The sequence below is a fragment of the Tachypleus tridentatus genome, chromosome 8 (assembly GCF_004210375.1).
Source record: "Tachypleus tridentatus isolate NWPU-2018 chromosome 8, ASM421037v1, whole genome shotgun sequence".
Lineage (NCBI taxonomy): Eukaryota > Metazoa > Arthropoda > Merostomata > Xiphosura > Limulidae > Tachypleus > Tachypleus tridentatus.
Window position 1 is genome coordinate 156,153,385 of NC_134832.1, and position 25,433 is coordinate 156,178,817.

Genomic DNA, 25,433 nt, shown 5'->3' on the forward strand with positions numbered 1-25,433 from the left:
ATAGACGACTTGTAAAATAAAAGTGTAACTCAACAGAGGTAAATTTTATTTTAAAATACCACAGTTTGTTCATGTAACGACATTCTGACACAGAAGTAGTCCCAAGATCTAGTTATCTTCTATGAATAAGTAAGAAACGTAGTTTGAAATGCCAAGTTTCAAACTTAACTAAACAACTGCTCTAATGATTGATGTTCTAGAGATCTCATTTAATTAAATGTTCAGTTTGTATTTGGTCGTTCGAACAGACTTATTTAGTTGAAATTACTTTGAACTTGAGTCAGTAAACGTCACTTTACGGTTAAGTATTATTGTAGAAATATGGAAATCTTTTAACCTCTAAAAACTTAAATCACTAAATTATACTAATGAAAACGAAAATTAGCATCCTTGTTAAATATTTACTTCGTATAATACCAGATAGGCTTAGCTAATAAATGAGGACATACAGTTATGTTATAAAATATTTACTGTTTATTATAGTAGATGGGCTTAGCTAATAAATGAAGTTATTTATTATTAAGAAACCAAGGATGGAAAAGAGTGGTAAGACAGTATCCATGATATCCGAAACTAATTGGATTTTGAATTATATAGGAGTGTGTTCTATTACCTAAGAAAAGGAATTTGTTTTACCGTAAATAAAGGGAAAAGACACATGAATATTGTAATGTATACATACACGAACAATTCTCTAATTTGTATGAAACTTTGAAGTAATAAACAATTGCTTACTTCTCTGTAATATTCAGAAGATAAATTAGAACTAGTTAATAAGTATATATTAAAACACGTCAGGTACAAAACGAGACAATGGGCTGTCTGTGCGCTACCTTGCAACGGGTATTAAAATCCAGTGTTTGGCGGTGTAAGTCAAGATATGAGCCACTTAGAGAACAACTCAGTATCGTTACTTACGATAAAATTATTCAACATTATCCAACATTAGTGAGGGTTCCAACGCATTTGTTTGTGAGTCAAGGGTAAGAGATAACTTATAATTGGATACAATTTTTTTGTAGGGGAACCCACTTTTAAGGAAACCAAGTTTCGTGATAATTTGAGTTGGAAGTGATAAGAACTTTATTAAAAATGTACAACCTTGTGTCTTTATAAGTTGTTTACTTGTTTTTATCAAGGCTTTTTGTCCTTTTTGTTACTATGAACCTAAAAACCAAAACAAATTAACTTTTATTGCGTAAGTTACAAAAAAACGAAATACTATTTTACAGCCTGGATTTTCGAGCCATCCTCAAACGTGATATCAAAAACATTAGAGACATTACATTTAAAAACACTGTCAAACTTCTTTATTATTAAAGAAAATAATCTCATTTATTAAAAAGAAAACTCAGCAGAGAGAGTTTGTTATTATCGTCTCAGTAAAACATTTATCTTCAAATACAGAAAAACAACCGAGAAATCATACTTGTTTTTATTAGTTAACGATCTAGAACTACGCATAGAAGTCGGTCATAGCGATCTGAGAAGTTTGGTCATATTCCTACTAAATAAATAACGCACGTGTTGATGTTGTGAATTTATTAGAATTAGTTTGCAGTGTAGTTTTCTATTTATTTATACATCAGAAATTAATACTTTGAAGATTATTAGATGTAAAAAAAAACAATAGAAGTTATTTAAACATAACCTATTTAACGTCAAGCGTTTTAAAGTACCCAGTTTTACAACTTTTATGTGGTCAAGGTTGTGTTGTGGTCCAGTAATTTAGATTTTATATTGCAAAGACTGGATATATAGTCTATGTTTAACTCATTTAATTCTCTGGGTGAGATACTGGTATTATATTATTTAATACAGGATATCAAGGGTAACTAATGACTGTTTTAACTCATTTAATTCTCTGGGTGAGATACTGGTATTATATTATTTAATACAGGATATTAAGGGTAACTAATGACTGTTTTAACTCATTTAATTCTCTGGGTGAGATACTGGTATTGTATTATTTAATACAAGATATCAAGGGTAACTAATGACTGTTTTAACTCATTTAATTCTCTGGGTGAGATACTGGTATGATATTATTTAATACAGGATATTAAGGGTAACTAATGACTGTTTTAACTCATTTAATTCTCTGGGTGAGATACTGGTATTGTATTATTTAGTACAGGATATTAAGGGTAACTAATGACTGTTTTAACTCATTTAATTCTCTGGGTGAGATACTGGTATTATATTATTTAATACAAGATATTAAGGGTAACTAATGACTGTCTTAACTCATTTAATTCTCTGGGTGAGATACTGGTATTGTATTATTTAGTACAGGATACTAAGGGTAACTAATGACTGTTTTAACTCATTTAATTCTCTGGGTGAGATACTGGTATTATATTATTTAATACAAGATATTTAGGGTAACTAATGACTGTTTTAAGTGTCTCTGAAAAGACGTACGATACATAGACTAATTGACTATGTTATTAACATGAGTCTTTACGTACAAGTTTTGTACAGAAGAGTTGAAGAAAGAAGATAAGGTATTTATATGAGAAATGTGCTGATTTAATTACTGAAGTGGTAGATTTCTCATGCAATAGTTGAAGTGATAGAGTTATAATGTAACACTTGAGGTTTAAGAGTACCAATGTAACACTCGGGATTTAAAAGTAGTAATGTAACAGTTGAGGTTTAAGAGTAGTAATATAACACTTGGTGTTTAAAAGTAGTAATGTAACACTTGGTGTTCAAAAGTAGTAATGCAACACTTAGTGTTTAAAAGTACTTATGCAACACTTGGAGCTTAAGAGTACTAATATAACACTTGGGGATTAAGAATACTTATGTAACACTTGGTGATTAAAAGTACTTACGTAACACTAGAGATTTAAAAGAAGTAATGTAACACTTGGGGTTTAAGAATACTTATGTAACACTGGAGTTTTTAAAAATACATACGTAACACTTAATGTAGAATAATACTCATAAAACATGTGAACTAGAAGTGTAATTATGTAATGTTTGAAGGGATATTTATGTATAAAAGTAATTATTTATTATAATAAAAAAACTACCACGTCAGTTAGTGAACATTTGTCTTCATGTATAATACCGTTTTAATTCTGGTATTTTTTTGAAAATATAACCACAGAAAAACAGAGACATTACAGTTATTGTTGTTACTGATCCTGATTAGAAATAAAGTATTTGAGACACTGGACTAATTCTTACTTCAGTGCTAGTGACTCACTTGTTTTAGAAGCCTGGAAGCTATCATCTCTTGCCAACCGAACAATCTGTGTGGAAAGTTTCGACTTGGGAAGAATGCTCAGGTCCATGTTAATTCTCTCGACAGCATAATGGAAAGCTTCAGACAGGTCGCTGTCTTCATTCTCGAATAATCCCACTGAAAAGAAGTTTTATTTATCAGTCTTTAAGAAATCAACTGGATACGACTTTAGAAACAGGGCGAATTAAACTAATATTTAAGGCACGTCTAAGGAGAAAGTATGAATTAAATTAATGTTGGAGACACATCTAAGGAGACAGTAGAGATTAAACTAATACTCAAAATACGCTTAAGAATACAATACAAGTTAGACTAATGTTTAAGACATATCTAAGAAGACAGTACAAACTAGACTACTGTTTAAGACACACCTAAAGAGATAGTATAAATACAAGTAATGTTGAAGACAAGTCTAAGTAGACAGTACAAATTAGGCTGATGTTCAAAACACGTCTAAGTAGACAGTACAAATTAGACTAATGTGTAAGACTCGTCTATAGAGATAGTACAAACTAGACTACTGTTTAAGGCATGTCTATAGAGACAGTATAAATTAGACTTATGTTTAAGACACGTCTAATGATGCAGTACGAATTAAATTAATGTTCAAAATACGATTGAGGAGACAGTACAAATTAGACTAACGTTTAAGACATATCTAAGACGACAATACAAATTAAATTATTATTAAAGATACATCTAGGGAGACAGTAAATTGCACTGATGTTTAAGACATGACTTCAAAAACATTTGAAATTAAATATGACTTTTTCAGGAAACATTACACAGAGTTGTGCACTTTTTCCTCGGTATATATGTATATTTATATTTTTGGTTGCAACATCTAAGGTTTATTTACTTTAACAATACTGAAACAATAGGAATTCAATTATAACACTCCAACAAAACAGTAAGTCTGCAGCTTTGAAGAGATGTTCAAGAACTGCTGTTGTAACCAATAGCTTATATAAATATTGTTCCGTCAATTGTTGTGCTTTGTCTATCACAGTCGGACTAATGAGGCGTCTCCTTGACAATAGATATATAACGAAAAATTATTAGGTTGGAATACTTGCATTATGAAATTTTATAATTCTTGAAAATGCATAAAGAACTAGATAAATAACAGAATGTTAATAGACCTAACACTAATGAATTATACTAACAGTAAAATTAATTGTTATCATATTTCGCAAGCTTATAAAAGGCTCTCAATCAATACCTAAACCACAATGTTAAACAGCAGATAGCTGTGTTCTCCTTAAAACTAAACTGTAAGTTTCTCACATTTCAAAAGCATTGTCATCGTTATGATTACTCTTTATGTACGAAGGGTACAACACACGGATATTATCAAATGTCAGTAAACATAAATAAGTTATATGTGAATTCAATTTGGTGTTGCTGAAGTCGGATATAAAGATTTTTTTTTTATAAATGTAATTTTGCGATTTGTTTTCTTTATATCGAAATGATTGAGAACATATAGCTGTGACTTGGAATTTTTTGAAATAGCCGTATGATGAGTGTTCGATTGTATGAAATATAATATACAAAGTACAACATTATAAAGGAAACGGAAACCCAGAGTTAACCATTCTAGGAGAAAACTACTTGATATAGTAGAAGCTATGGTGTACGTGTATTTGTTGAGTAATACATATTGGATAACCATGATAGCAGAGTGTTACATAAGAGGTATTAAACTAGGTAGTAACAACGGCTTATACTTGTTTGTTCTAAAATAGACTTTGGACAAATATAGTAACGTTAAAAATGTAAGCTATTCTGATATAATATAACAATTCTTAGAAATTTATGTTACGTTTGAGTAATAAATATGGTAAATATAACTCGGTACAGGTAATAATAATAACAGTGTCATATTCACGATGTGATATTCTGGTATCCAGATCCGTAACAAAACTCATGGTCGTTATTATACTGTGAACTAACTGTTATTACACTATCAATGTAACTACCAGACTTCTGTAGTTCATTACACTATCAATGTAACTACCAGACTTCTGTAGTTCATTACACTATCAATGTAACTACCAGACTTCTGTAGTTCATTACACTATCAATGTAACTACCAGACTCCTGTAGTTCATTACACTATCAATGTAACTGTCAGACTCCTGTAGTTCATCACACTATCAATGTAACTGTCAGAATCCTGTAGGTCATTACACAGTCGCAGTAACTGTCAGACTTCTGTAGTTTATTACACTAGTAAAAGCAGCCGTCAGACTCCTGTAGGTCATTACACTGTTACAGTAACTGTCAGACTTCTGTAGTTTATTACACTAGTAAAAGCAGCCGTCAGACTCCTGTAGGTCATTACACTGTTATAGTAACTGTCAGACCTTTGTAGTTCATTACACTAGTAAAGTAGCCGTCAGACTCCTGTAGGTCATTACACTGTTACAGTAACTGTCAGACCTTTGTAGTTCATTACACTAGTAAAGTAACCGTCAGACTCCTGTAGGTCATTACACTGTTACAGTAACTGTCAGACTTCTGTAGTTTATTACACTAGTAAAAGCAGCCTTCAGACTCCTGTAGGTCATTACACCGTTACAGTAACTGTCAGACTTCTGTAGATTATTATACTAGTAAAAGCAGCCGTCAGACTCCTGTAGGTCATTACACTGTTACAGTAACTGTCAGACTCCTGTAGTTCATTACACTAGTAAAGCAGCTGTCCCCCACTCATGTCTCATTCATCTAGACAACTTCTACTCAATCATGTACTATTGGTTTTTGTGTCTTATTTTCACGGGCTATTTTGACCTTTTCTTATTATTTATAGTAGACCACTGAAAGATGGTTTTATTGTTCCATTAATGTTTCTATCAATACTTTCAACTTTAATACAATTTACTTTTCTTTTTAATTTATAACTAAAATCTTTACATTGTTTTATTCTTCATCTCCTATATGTACATTGTAATATGTACCATATAAGGCATTACACAGGTGAACTTAACAAGAATCGTTTTACTTTGACAATAAACTCAAAGTTTAACAACCAACCAAGTCCTAATACTTATTTCTGTGCTGTTACTGTTTTGACATGGGTAGAAATACAAAATGTACTATTTAGCAAAAGTCTCTGTTTTATGACCATTGTTGTCTATCATATATAAATATAGAGTAAATACTTATGAGTTAGAAAAGGTTATAAACTGGTCAAAATAATAAAAAGATTATAACTTTATTAAGTTATATTTTATTGTATCTAGAGCTGTTTAGAAAGGCGGACAAACTCGAAACGATGGTGTAACCGTACGATGTAAAATGACACTATGAAGGTCACCTGGGTTTCTAGAAACTGTTTTTATACAGTTTGCAAGCTGCTGTAGTATGCAGCAGGTAGGAAATGTCATGTAAAAAGTTCTTAGAGGTGGTTAGCTGTAAAAATGGCCAAAAGAAACTGCACTAAAGTGTTGTTAAAAAGTAATATAAACACTTTCCGCTCACAACAAACATTCAGTGGTTGTTGACACTACACACGGCAATGAGACAATAAATAAAAACTGAAAAGGACCAATTGTGTACTTATTTAAAAACAGAGAAACTTTTTATTTTCCTTCACAAATACATCAATAGGTTAAGTTCATAAACTAGACTGAAGGTAGTTTATCACCCACAACACAGAAGCGAATAAATGGATCAAAGTAGTTAGTAATACATTGCTTACATCTCCTATGAAGTACTATCTGATTAGCAAAGAAAGAATAGTAATAACATTGAGATTACAAGAAGAACTGGGTAGGGAATAGTAATAACACTGAGATTACAAGAAGAACTGGGTGATGAATAGTAATAACACAGAGATTAAAAACAGAACTGGGTAAGGAATAGTAACAACACTGAGATGAAAAAAAGAACTGGGCAACGAATAGTAATAACACTGAGATTAAAAAAAGAACTGGGTAAGGAATAGTAATAACACTGAGATTAAAAGAAGAACTAGGTAAGGAATAATAATAACACTGAGATTACAAGAAGAATTAGATAAGGAACAGTAATAACACTGAGAATATAAAAAAACTGGATAAAGAATACTAAAAACACTGTTATTATACGAAGAACTATATAAGGAATAATAACAAAAATGATATTACAAGAAGAACTAAATTATGAATAGAAATAACACTGATAGTAGAACAAAAACTGGATAAGGAATAATAACAACAGTGATATTATCAGAAAAACTAAATAAGGAATACAAATAACTCTGACAGTAGAAAAAGAACTGAATAAGGAATAATAACAACAGTGATATTATAAGAAGAACTAAATAAGGAAAAGAAATTACTCTGACGGTAGAACAAGAACTGGATAAGGAATAATAACAACGGTGATCTTAAAAGAAGAAATAATTAAGGTATAGAAATAACACTGATAGTAAAACAAGAACTGAATAAGGAATAATAACAACGGTGATATTACAAAAAGAACTCATTAAGATATAGAAATAATACTCATTGTAAAACAAGAACAGGATAAGAAATAATAAAAACAGTGATATTACAAGAAAAACTAAATTAAAAATAGAAATAACACTGACAGTAGAACAAGAACTGGATAATAAATAATAACAACGGTGATATAAGAAGAAGAACTAATAACGGAATAGAAATAACACTGATAGCAGAATAAGAAATGGATAAGGAATAATAACAACAATGATACACAAAGAACAAATAAATAATAAATAGAAATAACTCTGATAGTAAAACAAAAACTGGGTAAGGAATAATAACAACAGTGATATTAACAGAAAAACTAAAAAAAGAAATAGAACTAACTCTGACAGTGGAACAAGAACTGGATAAAGAATAATAACAACAGTGATATTACAAGAAAAACTAAATAAGGAACAGAAATAACACTGATAGTAGAAAAAGATCTGGATAAGGAATAATAACAACGGAGATGTTATGAGAAGAACTAAGTAAGAAATAGAAATAACACTGATAGTAGAACAAGAACTGGATAAGAAATAATAACAACAGTGATATTACGAGACGAACTATTTAAGAAATAGAAATAACTCTGACTGTAGAACAAGATATTGATAAAGAATAATAACAACAATGATATTACAAGAAGAATTAAATAAAGAATAGAAATTACTCTGACAGTAGAACAAGAACTGTATAAGGAAGAATAACAAAAATGATATTACAAGAAGAACTAAATTATGAATAGAAATAACACTGATAGTAGAACAAGAACTGGATAAGATATCATAACAACAGTGATATTACAAGAAGAACTAATTAAGGAATAGAAATTACACTGATAGAAGAAGAAGAACTGCATAAAAAATAATAACAACGGTGATGTTATAAGAAGAACTAAATAAAAAATAGAAATGACATTGATGGTAGACAAGAAATGGATAAGGAATAATAACAACAGTGATATTACAAGAAGAACTCATTAAGGTATAGAAATTACTATGATAGTAAAACAAGAACTGGGTAAGGAATAATAACAAAGGTGATCTTACAAGAAGAACTAACTAAGGTACAGAAATAACACTGATAGAAGAACAAGAACTGGATAAGGAATAAAAACAACGGTGATATTACAAGAAGAACTAAATAAGCAATAAAAAACTCTGATAGTAAAACAAGAACTGGGTAAAAAATAATAACAACGGTGATATAAGAAGAAGAACTAATAACGGAATAGAAATAACACTGATAGCAGAATAAGAAATGGATAAGGAATAATAACAACAATGATACACAAAGAACAAATAAATAATAAATAGAAATAACTCTGATAGTAAAACAAAAACTGGGTAAGGAATAATAACAACAGTGATATTAACAGAAAAACTAAAAAAAGAAATAGAACTAACTCTGACAGTGGAACAAGAACTGGATAAAGAATAATAACAACAGTGATATTACAAGAAAAACTAAATAAGGAACAGAAATAACACTGATAGTAGAAAAAGATCTGGATAAGGAATAATAACAACGGAGATGTTATAAGAAGAACTAAGTAAGAAATAGAAATAACACTGATAGTAGAACAAGAACTGGATAAGAAATAATAACAACAGTGATATTACGAGACGAACTATTTAAGAAATAGAAATAACTCTGACTGTAGAACAAGATATTGATAAAGAATAATAACAACAATGATATTACAAGAAGAATTAAATAAAGAATAGAAATTACTCTGACAGTAGAACAAGAACTGTATAACGAAGAATAACAAAAATGATATTACAAGAAGAACTAAATTATGAATAGAAATAACACTGATAGTAGAACAAGAACTGGATAAGATATCATAACAACAGTGATATTACAAGAAGAACTAATTAAGGAATAGAAATTACACTGATAGAAGAAGAAGAACTGCATAAAAAATAATAACAACGGTGATGTTATAAGAAGAACTAAATAAAAAATAGAAATGACATTGATGGTAGACAAGAAATGGATAAGGAATAATAACAACAGTGATATTACAAGAAGAACTCATTAAGGTATAGAAATTACTATGATAGTAAAACAAGAACTGGGTAAGGAATAATAACAACGGTGATCTTACAAGAAGAACTAACTAAGGTACAGAAATAACACTGATAGAAGAACAAGAACTGGATAAGGAATAAAAACAACGGTGATATTACAAGAAGAACTAAATAAGCAATAAAAAACTCTGATAGTAAAACAAGAACTGGGTAAAAAATAATAACAACGGTGATGTTACAAGAAGAACTAATTAAGGTATATAAATAACACTGATAGAAGAACAAGAACTGGATAAGGAATAAAAACAACGGTGATATTACAAAAAGAACTAATTAAGATATAGAAATAACACTCATTGTAAAACAAGAACAGGATAAGAAATAATAACAACAGTGATATTACAAGAAGAACTAAATTAAAAATAGAAATAACACTGACAGTAGAACAAGAACTGCATAAGGAATAATAACAACGGTGATATTAAAAGAAGACTTAATTAAGGAACAGAAATAACACAGACAGTTGAACAAGAATCGGATAAGAAATAATAACAACAGTGATATTAGAAGAAGAACTAATAACGGAATAGAAATAACACTGATAGCAGAATAAGAAATGGATAAGGAATAATAACAACAATGATATGCAAGAACAAATAAATAAGGAATAGAAATAATTCTGATAGTAAAACAAAACTGGGTGAGGAATAATAACAACAGTGATATTAACAGAAAAAACTAAAAAAAAGAAATAGAACTAACTCTGACAGTGGAACAAGAACTGGATAAAGAATAATAACAACAGTGATATTACAAGAAAAACTAAATAAGGAACAGAAATAACACTTATAGTAGAAAAAGATCTGGATAAGAAATAATAACAACGGAGATGTTATAAGAAGAACTAAATAAGAAATAGAAATAACACTGATAGTAGAACAAGAACTGGATAAGGAATAATAACAATAGTGATATTACGACACGAACTATTTAAGAAAAAGAAATAACTCTGACAGTAGAACAAGATCTTGATAAAGAATAATAACAACAATGATATTACAAGAAGAACTATATAAGGAATAGAAATTACTCTGACAGTAGAACAAGATCTGTATAAGGAAGAATAACAAAGGTGATATTACAAGAAGAACTAATTAAGGAATAGAAATTACACTGATAGAAGAAGAATAACTGGATAAGGAATAATAACAACGGTGATCTTACAAAAAGAACTAATTAAGAAATAGAAATTACACTGATAGAAGAAGAAGAACTGGATAAGGAATAATAACAACGGTGATGTTATAAGAAGAACTAAATAAGGAATAGAAATGACATTGATGGTAGACAAGAAATGGATAAGGAATAATAACAACAGTGCTAATATAAGACGAACTAAATAAGAAATAGAAATCACTCTGACAGTAGAACAAGAACTGGATAAGAAATAATAACAACAGGGATATTGTAAGAATAACCAAATAAAGAATAGAAATTACTCTCACAGTTGAACAAGAACTGGTAAAGAATAATAACAACAGTGATATTAAAAGAAGAACTAAATAGGGAATAGAAACAACGACGAGAGTAAAACAAGAACTGGATAAGGAATAATAAAAACGGTGATATTATAAGAAGAACTAAATAAGGAACAGAAATCATATTGATAGTAAAACAAAAACTGTATAAGGAATAATAACAACGGTGATGTTACAAGAAGAACTAATTAAGGTATAGAAATAACACTGTAATTAAAACAAGAACAGGATAAGAAATAATAACAACAGTGATATTACAAGAAGAACTAAATAAGAAATAAAAAACTCTCATAGTAAAACAAGAACAGGATAAGAAATAATAACAACAGTGATATTACAAGAAGAACTAAATTAAAAATAGAAATAACACTGACAGTAGAACAAGAACTGGATAAGAAAAAATAACAACGGTGATATTAAAAGAAGACTTAATTAAGTTACAGAAATAACACTGACAGTTGAACAAGAACTGGATAAGATATCATAACAACAGTGATATTACAAGAAGAACTAATTAAGGAATAGAAATTACACTGATAGAAGAAGAAGAACTGCATAAAAAATAATAACAACGGTGATGTTATAAGAAGAACTAAATAAAAAATAGAAATGACATTGATGGTAGACAAGAAATGGATAAGGAATAATAACAACAGTGATATTACAAGAAGAACTCATTAAGGTATAGAAATTACTATGATAGTAAAACAAGAACTGGGTAAGGAATAATAACAACGGTGATCTTACAAGAAGAACTAACTAAGGTACAGAAATAACACTGATAGAAGAACAAGAACTGGATAAGGAATAAAAACAACGGTGATATTACAAGAAGAACTAAATAAGCAATAAAAAACTCTGATAGTAAAACAACAACTGGGTAAAAAATAATAACAACGGTGATGTTACAAGAAGAACTAATTAAGGTATATAAATAACACTGATAGAAGAACAAGAACTGGATAAGGAATAAAACAACGGTGATATTACAAAAAGAACTAATTAAGATATAGAAATAACACTCATTGTAAAACAAGAACAGGATAAGAAATAATAACAACAGTGATATTACAAGAAGAACTAAATTAAAAATAGAAATAACACTGACAGTAGAACAAGAACTGCATAAGGAATAATAACAACGGTGATATTAAAAGAAGACTTAATTAAGGAACAGAAATAACACTGACAGTTGAACAAGAATCGGATAAGAAATAATAACAACAGTGATATTAGAAGAAGAACTAATAACGGAATAGAAATAACACTGATAGCAGAATAAGAAATGGATAAGGAATAATAACAACAATGATATGCAAAGAACAAATAAATAAGGAATAGAAATAATTCTGATAGTAAAACAAAAACTGGGTGAGGAATAATAACAACAGTGATATTAACAGAAAAACTAAAAAAAGAAATAGAACTAACTCTGACAGTGGAACAAGAACTGGATAAAGAATAATAACAACAGTGATATTACAAGAAAAACTAAATAAGGAACAGAAATAACACTTATAGTAGAAAAAGATCAGGATAAGAAATAATAACAACGGAGATGTTATAAGAAGAACTAAATAAGAAATAGAAATAACACTGATAGTAGAACAAGAACTGGATAAGGAATAATAACAATAGTGATATTACGACACGAACTATTTAAGAAAAAGAAATAACTCTGACAGTAGAACAAGATTTTGATAAAGAATAATAACAACAATGATATTACAAGAAGAACTATATAAGGAATAGAAATTACTCTGACAGTAGAACAAGATCTGTATAAGGAAGAATAACAAAGGTGATATTACAAGAAGAACTAATTAAGGAATAGAAACTACACTGATAGAAGAAGAAGAACTGGATAAGGAATAATAACAACGGTGATCTTACAAAAAGAACTAATTAAGAAATAGAAATTACACTGATAGAAGAAGAAGAACTGGATAAGGAATAATAACAACGGTGATGTTATAAGAAGAACTAAATAAGGAATAGAAATGACATTGATGGTAGACAAGAAATGGATAAGGAATAATAACAACAGTGCTAATATAAGACGAACTAAATAAGAAATAGAAATCACTCTGACAGTAGAACAAGAACTGGATAAGAAATAATAACAACAGGGATATTGTAAGAATAACCAAATAAAGAATAGAAATTACTCTCACAGTTGAACAAGAACTGGTAAAGAATAATAACAACAGTGATATTAAAAGAAGAACTAAATAGGGAATAGAAACAACGACGAGAGTAAAACAAGAACTGGATAAGGAATAATAAAAACGGTGATATTATAAGAAGAACTAAATAAGGAACAGAAATCATATTGATAGTAAAACAAAAACTGTATAAGGAATAATAACAACGGTGATGTTACAAGAAGAACTAATTAAGGTATAGAAATAACACTGTAATTAAAACAAGAACAGGATAAGAAATAATAACAACAGTGATATTACAAGAAGAACTAAATAAGAAATAAAAAACTCTCATAGTAAAACAAGAACAGGATAAGAAATAATAACAACAGTGATATTACAAGAAGAACTAAATTAAAAATAGAAATAACACTGACAGTAGAACAAGAACTGGATAAGAAAAAATAACAACGGTGATATTAAAAGAAGACTTAATTAAGTTACAGAAATAACACTGACAGTTGAACAAGAATCGGGTAAGGAATAATAACAACAGTGATATAAGAAGAAGAACTAATAACGGAATAGAAATAACACTGATAGCAGAATAAGAAATGGATAAGGAATAATAACAACAATGATACTCAAAGAACAAATAAATAATGAATAGAAATAACTCTGATAGTAAAACAAGAACTGGATAAAGAATAAAAACAACAGTGATATTACAAGAAGAACTAAATAAGGAATAGAAATAACTCTGAGAGAAGAACAAGAACTGGAAAACGAATAATAGCAACAGTGATATTATAAAAGGAATTAAAGTAGTATTAGAAATAACTATGAGAGTAGAAGAAGAACTGGATAAGAAATAATAACAACAGTGATATTATAAGAAAAATTAATTAGGAACAGAAATTAAAATGACAGTGACACAAGAACTGGATACAGAATTATAACAATAGTGATATTCCAAGAGGAACTAAATAAGGAATAGAAATAACTCTGATAGCAAAACAAGAACTTGATAAGGAATAATAACATCGGTGATCTTACAAGAAGAATTAATTATAATATAGAAATAACACTGACAGTAGAACAAGAACTGGATTTGGAATAATAACAACGGTGATATTACAAGAATAACTAATTAAGATATAGAAATGACACTGATAGTAAAGCAAGAACTGGGTAATAAATAATAACAACACTGATATCAGAAAAACTGAATTAGGAATAGAAATAAAGATGACATTAGAACAAGAACTGATAACAGAATAATAACAACGGTGATATATTAGAAGTACTAAATAAAAAATAGAAATAACTCTAATAGTAGAACAAGAACTAGATAAGGAATAATGACAAAAGTGATATTAGAAGAAGAATTCATAACGGAATAGAAATAACTCTGACAGGAGAACAAGAACTGGATAAAGAACAATAACAACGGTGATATTAGAAAAAGAATTAAATTAGTATTAGAAATAACTCTCACAGTTGAACCAGAACTGGTGAGAAATAATAACAACAGTGATATTACAAGAAAAACTAATTTAGGAATAGAAATAAAAATGACAGTAGAATAAGAACTGGATACGAAACAATAACCACGGTGATATCATAAGAAGAAGTAAAAAAGGAATAGAACTAACTCTGACACTGACACAAGATCTAGATAAAGAATAAAACAATAGTGATATTAGAAGGGGAAATAAATAAGGAATAGAAATAACTCTGGTTGCAAAACAAGAACTAGATAAGGAATAATAACAACGGTGACATTAAAAGAAGAACTAATTAAGATATAGAAAGGACACTGATAGTAAAGCAAGAACTGGATAAGAAATAATAACAACAGTGATATTATAAGAAAAACCAAATAAGGAATAGAAATAACTCTGAAAGTAGAACAAGAAATATATAAGAAATAATTACAACAGTGATATTACAAAAAGAACTAATTCAGATATAGAAATAACACTCATTGTAAAACAAGAAAAGGATAACAACTAATAAAAACAGTGATATTACAAGAAGAACTAAATTAAAAATAGAAATAACAGTGACAGTAGAACAAAACTGGATAAAAATAATAACATCGGTGATATTACAAGAAAAACTAATTAAGTTATAGAAATTACACTGATAGAAGAACAAGAACTGGGTAAGGAATAATATCAACGGTGATGTTATAAGAAGAACTAACTAAGAAATAGAAATAACTCTGACAATAGAACAAGAATTAGATAAGGAATAATAACAAAAATGATATTACAAGAAGAACTAAATTATGAATAGAAATAACACTGATAGTAGAACAAGAACTGGATAAGATATCATAACAACAGTGATATTATAAGAAGATCCAAATAAGGAATATAAATTACTCTGACAGTAGAACAAGAACTGTATAAGGAATAATAACAAAGGAGATATTACAAGAAGAACTAATTAAGGAATAGAAATTACACTGATAGAAGAAGAAGAACTGGATAAGGAATAATAACAACGGTGATGTTATAAGAAGAACTAAATAAAAAATAGAAATGACATTGATGGTAGACAAGAAATGGATAAGGAATAATAACGACAGTGCTAATATAAGACGAACTAAATAAAAAATAGAAATCACTCTGACAGTAGAACAAGAACTCGATAAGGAATAATAACAACAGTGATATTATAAGAAGACCTAAAAAAGAAAACAAATAACTCTTGAAAGTAGAACAAGAACTTTATATGAAATAATAACAAAGGTGATATTACAAGAAGTCCTCATTAAGGTATAGAAATAACACTGATAGTAAAACAAGAACTGGATAAGAAATAATAACAACAGTGATATTACAAGAAGAACTAAATAAGTTAAGAAATAACTATGACAGTAGAACAAAAACTGGATAAAAAATAATAACAACGGTGATGTTATAAGAAGAACTAAATAAGAAATAGAAATAAAATGATAGTAGAAGAAGAACTGGATAAGGAATAATAACAACAGTGATATTATAAGAAGAACTAAATAAGGAATAGAAATAACGTTAATAGTAAAACAAAAACTGTATAAAAAATAAAAACAACGGTGATATTACAAGAAGAACTCATTAAGGTATAGAAATTACTATGATAGTAAAACAAGAACTGGGTAAGGAATAATAACAACGGTGATCTTACAAGATGAACTAACTAAGGTATAGAAATTACAATAATAGAAGAAAAAGAACTGGATGAGGAATAATAATAAAAGTGATATTACAAGAAGAACTAATTAAGTTATAGAAATAACACTGTAAGTAAAACAAGAACAGGATAAGAAATAATAACAACAGTGATATTACAAGAAGAACTAAATAAAAAATAAACAACTCTGATAGTAAAACAAGAACTGGGTAAAAAATAATAACAAAGGTGATATTACAAAAAGAACTAATTAAGATATAGAAATAACACTCATTGTAAAACAAGAACAGGATCAGTAATAATAACAACAATGATATTAGAAGAAGAACTAAATTAAAAATAGAAATAACACTGACAGTAGAACAAGAACTGGGTAAGGAATAATAAAAAGAGTGATATTACAAAAATAACTAATAACACAATAGAAATAAGTCTGACAGTATAACAAGAACTGGATAAGAAATAATAACATCAGTGATATTATAAGAATAACCAAATAAAGAATGAAATTACTCTCACAGTTCAACAAGAACAGGTAAAAAATAATAACAACAGTGATATTATAAGAAGAACTAAATAAGGAACAGAAATCATATTGATAGTAAAACAAAAACTATATAAGGAATAATAACAATGGTGATGTTACAAGAAGAACTAATTAAGGTATAGAAATAACACTGTAAGTAAAACAAGAACAGGATAAGAAATAATAACAACAGTGATATTACAAGAAGAACTAAATAAGAAATAAAAAACTCTGATAGTAAAACAAGAACTGGGTAAAAAATAATAACAACGGTGATGTTACAAGAAGAACTAATTAAGGTATAGAAATAACACTGATAGAAGAACAAGAACTGGATAAGGAACAAAAACAAAGGTGATATTACAAAAAGAACTAATTAAGATATAGAAATAACACTCATTGTAAAACAAGAACAGGATAAGAAATAATAACAACAGTGATATTACAAGAAGAACTAAATTAAAAATAGAAATAACACTGACAGTAGAACAAGAACTGGATAAGGAATAATAACAACGATGATATAAGAAGAAGAACTAATAACGGAATAGAAATAACACTGATAGCAGAATAAGAAATGGATAAGGAATAATAACAACTATGATACACAAAGAACAAATAAATAATGAATAGAAATAACTCTGATAGTAAAACAAAAACTGGGTAAGGAATAATAACAACAGTGATATTAACAGAAAAACTAAAAAAAGAAATAGAACTTACTCTGACAGTGGAACAAGAACTGGATAAAGAATAATAACAACAGTGATATTACAAGAAAAACTAAATAAGGAACAGAAATAACACTGATAGTAGAAAAAGATCTGGATAAGGAATAATAACAACGGAGATGTTATAAGAAGAACTAAATAAGAAATAGAAATAACACTGATAGTAGAACAAGAACTGGATAAGAAATAATAACAACAGTGATATTACGAGACGAACTATTTAAGAAATAGAAATAACTCTGACTGTAGAACAAGATCTTGATAAAGAATAATAACAACAATGATATTACAAGAAGAATTAAATAACGAATAGAAATTACTCTGACAGTAGAACAAGAACTGTATAAGGAAGAATAACAAAGGTGATATTACAAGAAGAACTAATTAAGGAATAGAAATTACACTGATAGAAGAAGAAGAACTGGATAAGGAATAATAACAACGGTGATCTTACAAGAAGAACTAATTAAGAAATAGAAATTACACTGATAGAAAAAGAAGAACTGGATAAGGAATAATAACAACGGTGATGTTATAAGAAGAACTAAATAAGGAATAGAAATGACATTGATGGTAGACAAGAAATTTATAAGGAATAATAACAACAGTGCTAATATAAGACGAATTAAATAAGAAATAGAAATCACTCTGACAGTAGAACAAGAACTCGATAAGGAATAATAACAACAGTGATATTATAAGAAGAACTAAATAAGAAAGAGAAATAACTGTGTCAGTAGAACAAGAAATGGATAATGAATAAGAACAACTATGATAATATAAGGAGAAATAAAAAATAAATAGAAATAACATTGACAGTTGAACAAGAACAGGTAAGGAATAATAAAAACAGTGATATTATAAGAAAAACTAAATTAGGAACAGAAATAACTGTGTCAGTAGAACAAGAAATGGATAATGAATAAGAACAACTATGATAATATAAGGAGAAATAAAAAATAAATAGAAATAACATTGACAGTTGAACAAGAACAGGTAAGGAATAATAAAAACAGTGATATTATAAGAAAAACTAAATTAGGAACAGAAATAACACTGATAGTAGAACAAGAACTGGATAAGGAATACTAACAACGGGGATAAGTAAGAAGAAATAAATAAGAAATGAAATAACTCTGATAGTATAAAAAATATTGGTTAAGGAGTAATAACAACAGTGATATTACAAGAAGAACTAATTAAGGAATAGAAATAAGTCTCACAGTTGAAGAAGAACTGGATAAAGAATAATAACAACAGTGATATTATAAGAAGAACTAAATAAGGAATAGAAATAAACTGACAGTAGAACAAGAACTGGATCAGGAATAATAACAACAATTATATTACAAAAAGAACTAAATAAGGAATAGAAATAACTCTGAGAGAAGAACAATAACTGGAAAATCAATAATAACAACAGTGATATTATATAAAGAATTAAAGTAGTATTAGAAATAACTATGAGAGTAGAAGAAGAACTGGATAAGAAATAATAACAACAGTGATATTATAAGAAAAATTAATTAGGAATAGAAATTAAAATGACAGTGACACAAGAACTGGATACAGAATAATAACAATAGTGATATAACAAGAGGAACTAAATAAGGAATAGAAATAACTCTGATAGCAAAACAAGAACTTGATAAGTAATAATAACATCGGTGATCTTACAAGAAGAATTAATTATAATATAGAAATAACACTGATAGTAGAACAAGTACTGGATTTGGAATAATAACAACGGTGATATTACAAAAAGAACTAATTAAGATATAGAAATAACACTGACAGTAAAATAAGAACTCGATAAGAAATAATAACAACATTGATATTATATGAAGAACTAAATTAGGAATAGAAATAACAGAGACAGTAGCACAAGAACTGGAAAAGGAATAACACCAACGGTGATATTAGAACTAGAACTGATTATGGTAGAAAAAAAACAGTGAGAGTAGAGCAACAACTGGATAAGGAATAATAACAACTGTGATATTACAAGAATAACTAATTAAGATATAGAAATAACACTGATAGTAAAGCAAGAACTGGGTAATAAATAATAACAACACTGATATCAGAAAAACTGAATTAGGAATAGAAATAAAGATGACAGTAGAACAAGAACTGATAAAAGAATAATAACAACGGTGATATATTAGAAGTAGTAAATAAAAAATAGAAATAACTCTGATAGTAGAACAAGAACTGGATAAGGAATAATAACAAAAGTGATATTAGAAGAAGAATTCATAACGGAATAGAAATAACTCTGACAAGATAACAAGAACTGGATAAAGAACAATAACAACGGTGATATTAGAAAAAGATTTAAATTAGTATTAGAAATAACATTCAAAGTAGAACCAGAACTGGTAAGAAATAATAACAACAGTGATATTACAAGAAAAACTAATTTAGGAATAGAAATAAAAATGACAGTAGAACAAGAACTGGATACGGAATAATAACTACGGTGGTATCATAAAAAGAAGTAAAAATGGAATAGAACTAGCTCTGACAGTGACACAAGATCTAGATAATGAATAAAACAATAGTGATATTAGAAGAGGAACTAAATAAGGAATAGAAATAACTCTGGTAGCAAAACAAGAACTGGATAAGGAATAATAACAACGGTGACATTAAAAGAAGAACAAATTAAGATATAGAAAGGACACTGATAGTAAAGCAAGAACAGGATAAGAAATAATAACAACAGTGATATTATAAAAAGAACTAAATAAGAAAGAGAAATAACTGTGTCAGTAGAACAAGAACTGGATAAGGAATAAGAACAACTGTGATAATATAAGGAGAACTAAAAAATAAATAGAAATAACATTGACAGCTGAACAAGAACAGGTAAGGAATAATAAAAACAGTGATATTATAAGAAAAACTAAATTAGGAACAGAAATAACACTGATAGTAGAACAAGAACTGGATAAAGAATACTAACAACGGGATTAAGTAAGAAGAACTAAATAAGAAATGAAATAACTCTGATAGTATAAAAAATATTGGTTAAGGAGTAATAACAACAGTGATATTACAAGAAGAACTAATTAAGGAATAGAAATAAGTCTCACAGTTGAAGAAGAACTGGATAAAGAATAATAACAACAGTGATATTATAAGAAGTACTAAATTAGAAATAAAAATAAAACTGACAATAGAACAAGAACTGGATCAGGAATAATAACAACAATGCTATTACAAGAAGAGCTAAATAAGGAATAGAAATAACTCTGAGAGAAGAACAAGAACTAGAAAATGAATAATAACAACAGTGATATTACAAAAAGAACTAATTAAAATATAGAAATAACACTGATAGTAAAACAAGAACTCGATAAGATATAATAACAACAGTGATATAATATAAGGAACTAAATTAGGAATAGAAATAACTCTGACAGTAGCACAAGAACTGGATAAGGAATAACAACAACGGTGATATTATAAAAATAACTGATTATGGTATAAAAATAACACTGAGAGTAGAGCAACAACTGGATAAGGAACAATAACAACAGTGATATTATAAGAAGAACCAAATAAGGAATAGAAATTACTCTAAGAGTTGAACATGAACTGGAAAACGAATTACAACAACAATGATATTACAAGAAAAATTAAACTAAAAATAGAAATAACACTGATAGTAAAGCAAGAACTGGGTAAGAAATAATAACAACTGTGATATCACAAGAATACCTAAATAAAAAAAAGAAATAACTCTGATAGTAAAACAAGACCTGGATAAGGAATAATAGCAACAGTGATACTACAAGAAGAACTAAATAAAAAACAGAAATAACACTCACAGAAGAACAAGAACTGGAAAAGGAATAATAACAACAGTGATATTATAAAAAGAATTAAAGTAGTATTAGAAATAACTATGAGAGTAGAACCAGAACTGGTAAGAAATAATAACAACAGTGATATTACAAGAAAAACTAATTTAGGAATAGAAATAAAAATGACAGTAGAACAAGAACTGGATACGGAATAATAACCACGGTGATATCATAAGAAGAAGTAAAAAAGGAATAGAACTAACACTGACAGTGACACAAGATCTAGATAAAGAATAAAACAATAGTGATATTAGAAGAGGAACTAAATAAGGAATAGAAATAACTCTGGTAGCAAAACAAGAACTGGATAAGGAATAATAACAACGGTGACATTAAAAGAAGAACTAATTAAGATATAGAAAGGACACTTATAGTAAAGCAAGAACAGGATAAAAAAAATAACAACAGTGATATTATAAAAAGAATTAAATTAGTATTAGAAATAACCCTGACAGTAGAACAAGAAATATATAAGAAATAATTACAACAGTGATTTTATATGAAAAACTAAATAAGGAATTGAAGTAAAAGAGACAATAGAACAATAACTGGATACGGAATAATAACAACGGTGATATTATAAGAAGAACTAAATAAGAAATAGAAATAACTCTGATAGTAGAACAAGAACTGGATATGAAATAATAACAGCAGTGATATTACAAGAACTAAATGAGGAATAGAAATTACTCTGACAGTTGAACAAGAACTGGATAAGGAATAATAACAACTGTGATATTATAAGAAGAACTAAAAAATAAATAGAAATAACACTGACAGTAGAAGAAGAAATGGATAAGGAAAATTAATATCGGGGATAAATAAGAAGAACTAAATAAGAAATGAAATAACTCTGATAGTATAAAAAATACTGGTTAAGGAATAATAACAACAGTGATATTACAAGAAGAACTAATTAAGGAATAGAAATAACTCTTACAGTTGAAGAAGAACTGGATAAAGAATAATAACAACAGTGATATTATAAGAAGAACTAAATAAGGAATAGAAATAACTCTGATAGTGAAACAACAACTGGATAAGGAATAATAACAACAATGATATTAAGAGAAGAACTAAATAAGGAATAGAAATAACTCTGACAGAAGAACAAGAACTGGGTAAGAAATAATAACAACAGTGATGATATTACAAAAATAACAAATTAAGATATAGAAATGACACTGATAGTAAAGCAAGAACTGGGAAAGAAATAATAACAACAGTGATATGATAAAAAGAACCAAATAAAGATTAGAAATAATTCTGACAGAAGAACAAGAACTGGAAAAGATATATTAACAACAGTTGTATTATAAAAAGAATTAAATTAGTGTTAGAAATAACTCTGACAGTAGAAAAAGAACTGGATAAGAAATAATAACAACATTGATATTATATGAAGAAGTAAATCAGGAATAGAAATTACGCTGACAGTTTAAGAAGAACTGGATAAGGAATAAGAACAACAGTGATATTATTAGAAGAACTAAATAAGGAATAGAAATAACTCTGATAGCAAAACAAGAACTGGATAAGGAATAATATCAACGGTGATCTTACAGGAAGAACATATTAAAATATAGAAATAACACTGACAGTAGCACAAGAACTGGGAAAGAAATAATAACAACAGTGATATGATAAGAAGAACCAAATAAGGATTAGAAATAGCTCTGACAGAAGAACAAGAACTGGAAAATATATATTAACAACAGTGATATTATAAAAAGAATTAAATTAGTATTAGAAATAACTCTGACAGTAGAAAAAAAACTGGATAAGGAATAATAACAACAGTGATATTATTAGACGAACTAAATAAGGAATAGAAATAACATTGATATTAAAACAAGAATTGGATGACGAATAATAATAACGGTGAGATTACAAGAAGAACTAAATAAGAAACATAAATAACACTGATAGTAGAAGAAGAACTGGATAAGGAATAACAACAACTGGGATATTATAAGAAGAACTGATTATGGTATAAAAATAACACTGAGAGTAAACCAAGAACTGGATAAGGAATAATAACAACGGCGATATTACAAGAATAACTAATTAAGATATAGAAATGACACTGATAGTAAAGATAGAACTGGGTTAGAAAAAATAACAACACTGTTATTATAAGAAGAAATAAATGAGGAATAGAAAGTACTCTGAGAGTTGAACAAGAACTGGATAAGGAATAATAAGAACAGTGATATTATTATAAGAACTAAATAAGGAATAGAAATAACATTGATATTAAAACAAGAACTGGATGACGAATAATAATAACGGTGATATTACAAGAAGAATTAAATAAGAAACATAAATAACACTGATAGTAGAAGAAGAAATAGATAAGGAATAATAACAACGGTGATATTACAAAAAGAACTAATTAAAATATAGAAATAACACTGATAGTAAAACAAGAACTCGATAAGATATAATAACAACAGTGATATTATATAAGGAACTAAATTAGGAATAGAAATAACTCTGACAGTAGCACAAGAACTGGATAAGGAATAACAACAACGGTGATATTATAAAAATAACTGATTATGGTATAAAAATAACACTGAGAGTAGACCAACAACTGGATAAGGAACAATAACAACAGTGATATTATAAGAAGAACCAAATAAGGAATAGAAATTACTCTCAGAGTTGAACATGAACTGGAAAACGAATTACAACAACAATGATATTACAAGAAAAATTAAATTAAAAATAGAAATAACACTGATAGTAAAGCAAGAACTGGGTAAGAAAAAATAACAACTGTGATATCACAAGAATAACTAAATAAAAAAAAGAAATAACTCTGATAGTAAAACAAGACCTGGATAAGGAATGATAGCAACAGTGATACTACAAGAAGAACTAAATAAAAAACAGAAATAACACTCACAGAAGAAAAAGAACTGGAAAAGGAATAATAACAACAGTGATATTATAAAAAGAATTAAATTAGTATTTGAAATAACTCTGACAGTAGAACCAGATTTGGTAAGAAATAATAACAAGAGTGATATTACAAGAAAAACTAATTTAGGAATAGAAATAAAAATGACAGTAGAACAAGAACTGGATACGGAATAATAACCACGGTGATATCATAAGAAGAAGTAAAAAAGGAATAGAACTAACACTGACAGTGACACAAGATCTAGATAAAGAATAAAACAATAGTGATATTAGAAGAGGAACTAAATAAGGAATAGAAATAACTCTGGTAGCAAAACAAGAACTGGATAAGGAATAATACAACGGTGACATTAAAAGAAGAACTAATTAAGATATAGAAAGGACACTTCTAGTAAAGCAAGAACAGGATAAGAAATAATAACAACAGTGATATTATAAAAAGAATTAAATTAGTATTAGAAATAACTCTGACAGTAGAACAAGAAATATATAAGAAATAATTACAACAGTGATATTATAAAAAGAATTAAATTAGTATTAGAAATAACTCTGACAGTAGAACAAGAAATATATAAGAAATAATTACAACAGTGATATTATATGAAAAACTAAATTAGGAATTGAAGTAAAAGAGACAATAGAACAATAACTGGATACGGAATAATAACAACGGTGATATTATAAGAAGAACTAAATAAGAAATAGAAATAACTCTGATAGTAGAACAAGAACTGGATATGA

The 25,433-nt window shown here is 28.0% G+C and overlaps 1 pseudogene across 1 annotated transcript in view; it reads right to left on the reverse strand.

The window, feature by feature from the left end:
• The window catches only part of LOC143223792 (glutamate receptor ionotropic, kainate 2-like), a 160,453-nt pseudogene that overhangs the window by 105,899 nt on the left and 29,121 nt on the right, over window positions 1-25,433 (reverse strand). The window contains exon 2 of the transcript XR_013013075.1: window positions 3,218-3,373. The product of XR_013013075.1 is annotated as a glutamate receptor ionotropic, kainate 2-like (transcript). The remainder of the gene's footprint in view (window positions 1-3,217; window positions 3,374-25,433) is intronic.